The sequence below is a fragment of the Tigriopus californicus genome, chromosome 7 (assembly GCF_007210705.1).
Source record: "Tigriopus californicus strain San Diego chromosome 7, Tcal_SD_v2.1, whole genome shotgun sequence".
Classification (NCBI taxonomy): domain Eukaryota; kingdom Metazoa; phylum Arthropoda; class Copepoda; order Harpacticoida; family Harpacticidae; genus Tigriopus; species Tigriopus californicus.
In genome coordinates this window covers 10,594,948-10,602,551 of record NC_081446.1, presented here as the reverse complement: position 1 = coordinate 10,602,551, position 7,604 = coordinate 10,594,948, and positions in this window count along the sequence as shown.

Sequence of the window (7,604 nt, the reverse complement as noted above, 5' to 3'; positions counted from 1 at the left end):
TGTTTGAATAATACCGTCAACATTCAATATGGCATTTCAACCACCATGTCGGTCGTCTTACTGGAGAGAGTAGGTATAGTTTCAAATTCAGTACCCTTGGCCCGATCCCGGTCTTGTGAAATCACAACTTCTGGGCAGATTTTACAAAAGTAGCTGCTTTGACAAGGTAAAGGGACCAAGTTGTGGTTTTGTTCGAGGGCGAGGCTGGACTATTTACTGATGTCTGTTTGACGAGTTTGTAAAAACTGGAACAAGACCTTTTTTTCGAAATCGAATCCACATCTTCGCGGGTTTTCTTTTTTTTCGGACCTCCTTACCGCTACAAGGAATAGAATTTCCAGAACTTCAAGAAGAAGAAAGAATCAATACTTTTGGAACTTTTTATTCACACCTATATTATCTGATCGACCAATAAATTGGAGTTGAAGGATCTGGCAAGTCCTTGAATATACGGCTAATCGGAATTTTAGTCTTTGTTGCCTGGGTTGGGAGTTAGGTAACACCCCAGAACAAAGTGTCAATGTCAACGGCGAGAGGATTCGATTCCATTTCTTCCCCACCCATGAAGAGCTGAGGGTCAAATGGGAAAGAGTCATTCCAAGAGACTCCTAGACAGCATCCAAGTATTCTTATGTATGTATCGAAAACTTTGAGCTCTCTGATTATGTGCAAGATAGCCACGATAGCCACAAAAGGCGACAGAAAAAGCGAGAAGACTCCACCCTCAAGATCCTCAGACTGAAGCCCACAGTTATTCCGTCCAAGTTTAAAACCAACAGAATAGAGTGTAAAGGCCGTTGCGTTTTTAATTTACCCACCATCAATGAGGATAGCATCTGTGGACCTGATTTAGGCGACCACAGTTATTATTTCCTTGTCTTTATAGAGCTAGAGTCTGGAGCCAATTTTCATTTTCAGAGTACCTTTCAACCTGCCCTCCGAAATCCCCATCAGGTCTCTCAACGTCCTCGAAACGAATTGAAACTCAATTGGCTAGGCATGATGCCAAGGTTGCTTTCTATTTTTCATCGGATCAGATTTGTTCTCTTGATGAGATCAATAACAAATAGAGGGAGTGCGAGAACCAATACCCTAATACTGCCATGGTTCTGTCATTCATTTCATTGGTCTCATAGAGGATGAGAGTGCTCCATTGAAGCTGTTGAGGTCGGTTTCGGTGAATGTTTTATTTGAAGTAACCATATCTGTCAATGGTTCGGAAGAGAACTCTGTGGAAAAAATTGCGACCGTTGTTTCAAACAAATTTAAAGACAGGAAAGTGAACACGTTCACAGACCTCCTGAATCTTGTAGTTTGGGCCAAGAATAGAGCTTCGGTTAAGGATTGTAAGTGTATTCTTAAACGGTGTGTCAAAGAGCTCCATGATTTACTCCAAACGATGACCGAGGACAAAGCGAAGAAACTTGCATTCATCTGTGAACAAATGAGGCTTTCGGAACTCCAGGCGATACTCTTCAGAGCTGATGTCATTGGCAGCGATATGGCAGTTCACCTCACCAGCCCTGTACAAGACCATCGTAAGAGAAGGTTGTCTCACCCTCCCAGCATCCGATACTGTGAAAAGACTCTGCTGCAATCACCATGGACACATTCAAGACCTGTTCTACAAGACGGAGCATTAGAAGATTGTCAAAATTGAGCAAAAGCAGACAGACCGAGTCCTGAAGCCACTTCCCATTGAGCGATCAAATGTGGACCTCGCTTGCCGCCTTTTTGACGAGTCAACCACTAATGATCTTAGATTCTATGCAACTGAATTAGAAGATGAGGCGTTGGTAGCTGTGAGATGGTTACCTTTGTTATATGCTTTCGAATGTCCCGCGTTATGTTTTACCATGTACCTTTTCTGAGAAAACCTTTTAAATCATTCCGAGAATAAATACCAGTCTTCGTGTTCATGCATCCGTGATTAGATCACTCAACAGTAGCGACTGCAATTTTTTTGTCATTTGTTAGACAATGGTTCTCTGTGTTGAATGTGCGAACTCCCTCCATTGGATTTCGTAAACGAGACCCCTTCAAAGTTCCAATTGACTGCAAGGACCATGAAAATCTCTTGTTCTTAGAATATTTCGCCCAATGGTTAGAACTGTGGAATGAGGAAGCTCCCAGATTAGAGTGCCTAAACCTTCAGGCCCTGACTTGTCTAGTTCAGACTTCCAGAGCAATACCAAAGCTAGCAAGGCACTTCCTTGCGATGGAGGGGTTCTCATATGTGCTCCTCGGACAAATAACCTCTGATCCAATCGAGAGATGTTTTGGTCGATGGCGCCAGATGGCAGGAGCCAATTACTATCTCGCAGTTCGCCAGTTTCCGGAATCCGAAAACAGGATAAGAGTTAAAAACCTTCTAAAGTTTGATGGTTTGACCCCGAAGGACTTAAAACAAACATTCAATGAGGGGCAAAGTGAAAGATCTGCCATTAAATCCTCAGATATTGCAACTCTCGTCACCGAAATTGAGGATCTTGAACAAGATGAACCCAGACCACAAATGAATGAAGTAGATGCCAATACCCTTTTCTATGTCAGTGGAGATTGTGCCAATGGCCTATCGAAGAAAGTGCAGTGCTTTGAATGTTGTTCCTCTCTGGTGAAGTCAAAGACTCCACCTGACATCGATGCTCTTGATCAGGAAGGCCTTGAAGAAACTGAAAAGGAAAACCATGCCATTCTAATGGAGACTGTAAATAGAGGTGGCTTGGTGACACCCTCAGACAGTGCTTTTGCGGTGTGCTTTCATGCTTGGATGTTGATGTCAAAAATCAAGGAGGTTCCAAGGTTGAAAGCGATGCTCCTGTCATTCAGTGCTCCAAGAGATGTGTTTGTAGCAACATTTATCAATCTTCACGAGGACTTGGATTGTTGTAATAAGCTTCAAAGCCAATGTGAATTTCAAGCAACAAACAATTCAACTTTCTTGGAACAACTACTCATGAAGATGTATAACATCACGACAAAGAACATGGTTGGGCAGATTAATACCATTAATCATTATTCAAGAAAAAGAACTGTCGTTAATGCTGTATCCTCAAAAAACATGAGAAAAGTGTCCAAATTGTGTTCAAACTGATAAGAATCCTTAGGCGCTGTCTAATATGTCTCAAGAAATATATTTGAGTAACTTCAACCAATCCCTTACTTTGGCCACCCTCAAATTTTTATCCGTATCCTCTTCTTTGAACAATGAAGGAGCCCGAGAAAGAAGAGAGTTGGACCTCATTGTTCTAACGAGCCTGGATTCTCGAAGGCTTGAAGGTGCTTTCAAAACGCACGTTAAACCTCTACGGCCCCTAATTTGACTCAAAAACTGGGGTTGGGACAAGCCTCAAATATGCTCTTGAAAACGTTGAGTATTAGATGTTTTTCGTATCTTCTATGAATATTGACAAATAAATTTCGGTTTCGGTCAGATTGAGCATTTTATTCGGATTCGAAAGGGCGAATGCACAGTCGCGTTGGGCTCGGATCTAATCGGATCCACTCTCTCCATGTCAACTCTATTCATTTCTTTGTTACTAAAAGTCTCGAACTAAGTTCGAGCTTTACATGGCGACCGTGATCTAGGTTGACTAAAACATGCAAATTTATCTTGAAAGCGGTTTTTCCAGAGCTCTTAAAATATAACAATCGTTATTGCGACTCTTGGTCATGTCGCGCGTAAAAATAACTATCAAATAAAATATGATGTATATACATTATACAAAGGTTGTTGATAAGACAAGAAAAATGTCAAGAAGGTAAAGGCAATAAAATAGTTGACTACAAAGTGATATCATAATGAGTATGACTAGAATTTCTTTTTTTTTTGGTTTGGTTTTTCACGGGCTTTTCTAACGGCTACAGGGAATGTAATTCCCAGTACTATATAGTGGTTCAATGAATTGGTTCAATGCTCATGAAAAAAGAGAAGAGGGGAATCACAGACAGTACAAACACACTTAGGTAAAGGTATAGGATGAAATTCTTGATTATTGCAGAGTAGAGGATGGGCCAGATTGAACAGATCTTTTGTCAGCTCCTTTTGTCAGATCTTTTGTCAGGTTGATGTAGGTCCGGAAGAGTTTTTTATCCTAATACTTTAATTTGAAAAGTGGCTCAGAGTTGCAATGACCAAAATCAAACCGTTTTGGAAGGAAGCTCGTTCATAGTCCATACGTCAAGAAATTTGTGGCTTAAGATGCGGGCTGGGACCGAACCCATGATGAAACGGAACACACGGGTATCACGGGTCAGATCGACACTAGACATGATTTGATCCGCTACCTGGCTAAATTTGGTGGATTATTCGTCAATGGTTTGAAACCTAAGCACTTTAGACGACCTCAAGACCTACATAAACTTTGAAACGGTTCACTTAACAGGAAATGATATTATATGACATACATTTAATTGAAGAGATCTACGTTTCTTATCTTATTACTTTTATTTGCAAAGTGGCTCAGAGTTGCCATGACCAAGAGCAGGCCAATTTGGCATGAAGCTCGTTCGCAGTCTTGATTGCACTTGGAAAATGTATAAAGAAATAATAGGCGCTGTACATTCCATTTAAGATGACGATAAATTTTACGAAACATGCAAGGTTCTGATCAAATTCACTTTGCCCTAGTAGTAAAAATGAACATTTCATTTTTAACAGTTTACTTATGAAGTGTTTCCAAACTGAAAGCTGAATCAAATTTATCATTTTCAAAGACCGTGCTCCTCGACATGTCACGAAAGCAAGTATATCTCTGTACTGTGTTGCTGAATTCTAAGCCCTTGTTTTATGTCCAATCCTGGTACGGTCCCATCATATTCATTTCTGAAAAAGCTGTGAAGACATCGATTTATTCGAGGTTTGTTGGGATAATTTTTCTCTGTTTCCGTGGGGTCACGAGACACATTTGTCAGATATTTCATCAAATTCTTTTCCATTGAAAGTCGTTTTCACGCAATTAGTCTAACTAAATTCACACAATGGTATTGATGTAGATTGAGAAAATTTCATTGCAAGGTCACTTTGTAAACTAAAAACACCCTCTTACTAGTTTTATAAATTTCAACTCGTACCACCAAGCTGGATGCAAGCGATCTCTTAGTTGCCTGGCTTGGCTTTTTTTCATTTTCTTAATCAATGTTGGATTCCTAGAATTTTTATCATTATAATCGCTACATGATATTCCTCTCCTCTAACTGTAGGTTGTTTCAATACCAGGAACTGGGCACAGATTGATCCATTTCCATGCATACTTGGAATAATTGGACTGTGTGGTACCAACATTCTTATTCGGTCTTTCCTTATGTTGTTGACCACAATCGTCCGGTGGGATGCGCATCTTTCCACCTTTTCATCAGATATCTGGTCAAAAATATTCCCAGCAGAATTTAGCTCCAATGTGCCCAACAAGCACACCTAGCTGCCTTATGAAATTATGAAGCATGTCAGTAGCTAGGACTTTTGGTCCAATGGTCCCTGCCTGTTCCGACGATATCAGAATCTAGCCGTGGACTCGGTTTATGGTTGCTCGTCTGCCCCAATGTACATTAGACTCTTATTGGCTTTCTAGACCGGCCTATCAGTATTGCTTTTTCTGGTATGATAGTGAGACCAAGAAAAAGACTTATCGTGCGTACGCTGTTGTGATTTCTGGGTGTTCTTGGAGGTTGTGTAAAATATACCTTGTTACAATTTAAATAAATGACTTTATTAAGGGTCGTAAGACAAGAATACGCGGTGAAGAGAAATTTTAACAACACTGCCAGTACCTGCTAGACATATCAAGGACACTAAAGAACGTTGCTTCTGGATCAATGCCTAATGTTCCGTTCACCAGCCAGGGGTGAAAGATCCTGACTTATTGAATTCCCGTGGTGAACAGAACCATGGAACTCTTGACCCAAGCACTAGGTAAAAATACCTTGATAGCTCGCAAATATGGAGGGCACCTAGAACATGGACTTCAGTTTCTTACACCTATCTTAAGGCCTCCGGTTATAACCCCAATCAGGGCATGCGAGCAGAAGTTCGAGCTTCCTTTATCAGGACCTCAAACGATCATCAATCAATTGACTAAGGATTCAAATGATGATGATGATGATTTATTTTGAGGACTTTGTTGATATATAAGAACGGGAATGATAATATTGATAAGAATCTAGATGATATGAAAGAAGAGAAAAAAACAAAAAAAGACAGTAGCGTCCCCAGGTAACCCTTAATCCTAGCGGCTTTTTTTCAAGGGCACCAACTCTCATTTGATTTGGCTAGGGATGCATTGAGCGATGATTTGACTTTGGGCTGGTTGGTGATGTCATGTAAAAGTACTGTCAGGAGATGGAGCGTGATTTGTTGGTTTCCTTCGGCTTATATAAGGACCTTGGCAAGAATAATAGTTCTTCGTGTTACATACTGTTTGTTACGTTGAGGTAATTGATTTCGTTAAATGAGAGGTTCAATTGTGTACTGAGCAACTAAAATCAATGGTCGTTTTGTTTGAAGTGATAAAATCATTCCAAGTCTTTGGAAACGAAAACCTTGGCAGTTTTTGAAACCAAGTTAATATGACTAATGGTAAGTTGAAAACTATTTTTCCGCTTCTTTTTTCTTTAGAAGGAAACCAATTTAGACTCTCTGGAAGAGCGCCTTTCACAAACTTGAACATAATCTGGAGTATTTTCATTTTTGCTAAATCTTTAATTTTGAGGATTCGCCATTTTCAAAAGAAACCATCCGTATGCGCTCGGGTGTTACTCCCCTCTATCCATCGAATGCTCCCCTTTTGAAGAACGACAAGCTTTTCAATGTCTGAAGACGTCCCGTAATATTCAAGCCCATATATTAGTCTACTTTTAACTAACATTGCATACCATATAATTGAGATTTTTTGGAATTGTGTGTTTGGCTAAGAAGAGCGTAAACATTATTTTCCTAACGTTTAAGCATACCTGACGAACGTGTTCCTTCGAATTTAGTTCGTCATCAAGATGTAATCCTAAAAATTTCAGGCTTTTTTCTTCATGCTTTGCTTCCACCTGGCGAATAGGGATATCCTTTAAAGTTATACTTATATCCGGATCGGATTGGCGAGGTCTAAATAGGATGAATTTAGTCTTAGATAAGTTTAGAGTTAGTTCATTTTCTTTGAAATATTCTGCCAATTCTCCTAACCATTTTGTGGATTCTTGTTCAACTCTACTCCCCACGGTTACAGATCAATCTCTGTTGTCAGGCATACAACTGGGCCAATCTTCAAGGCTTAACTATCCTGCAAAATGTGGTATCTATCCTAGTCTAAATGCGTCCATCGAGGTCGACCTCTCCTATAGAGTCTAACTACTCATTTCTGCTGCAAGAGTGATGAAATTTAGATACAGTTCAATACAAGTCACTAGCTACCTCTCCTCCCTACGATGCCAGCACGATCTGGGTCGTCTGGGAAATCTAGGCTTTTCTTCAAGGCAAACTGTACAGTTCAATCTACTTTATTCATCACGAACACACCGCCCATCAGCTGTCTTGCTCCGGTAAGAAAAGTGGGGTAATTGTTGGGCCTATAGCCACTATGGGGACGTTTAGGCAAGCTCTGGCAGGTTCGTTTGTT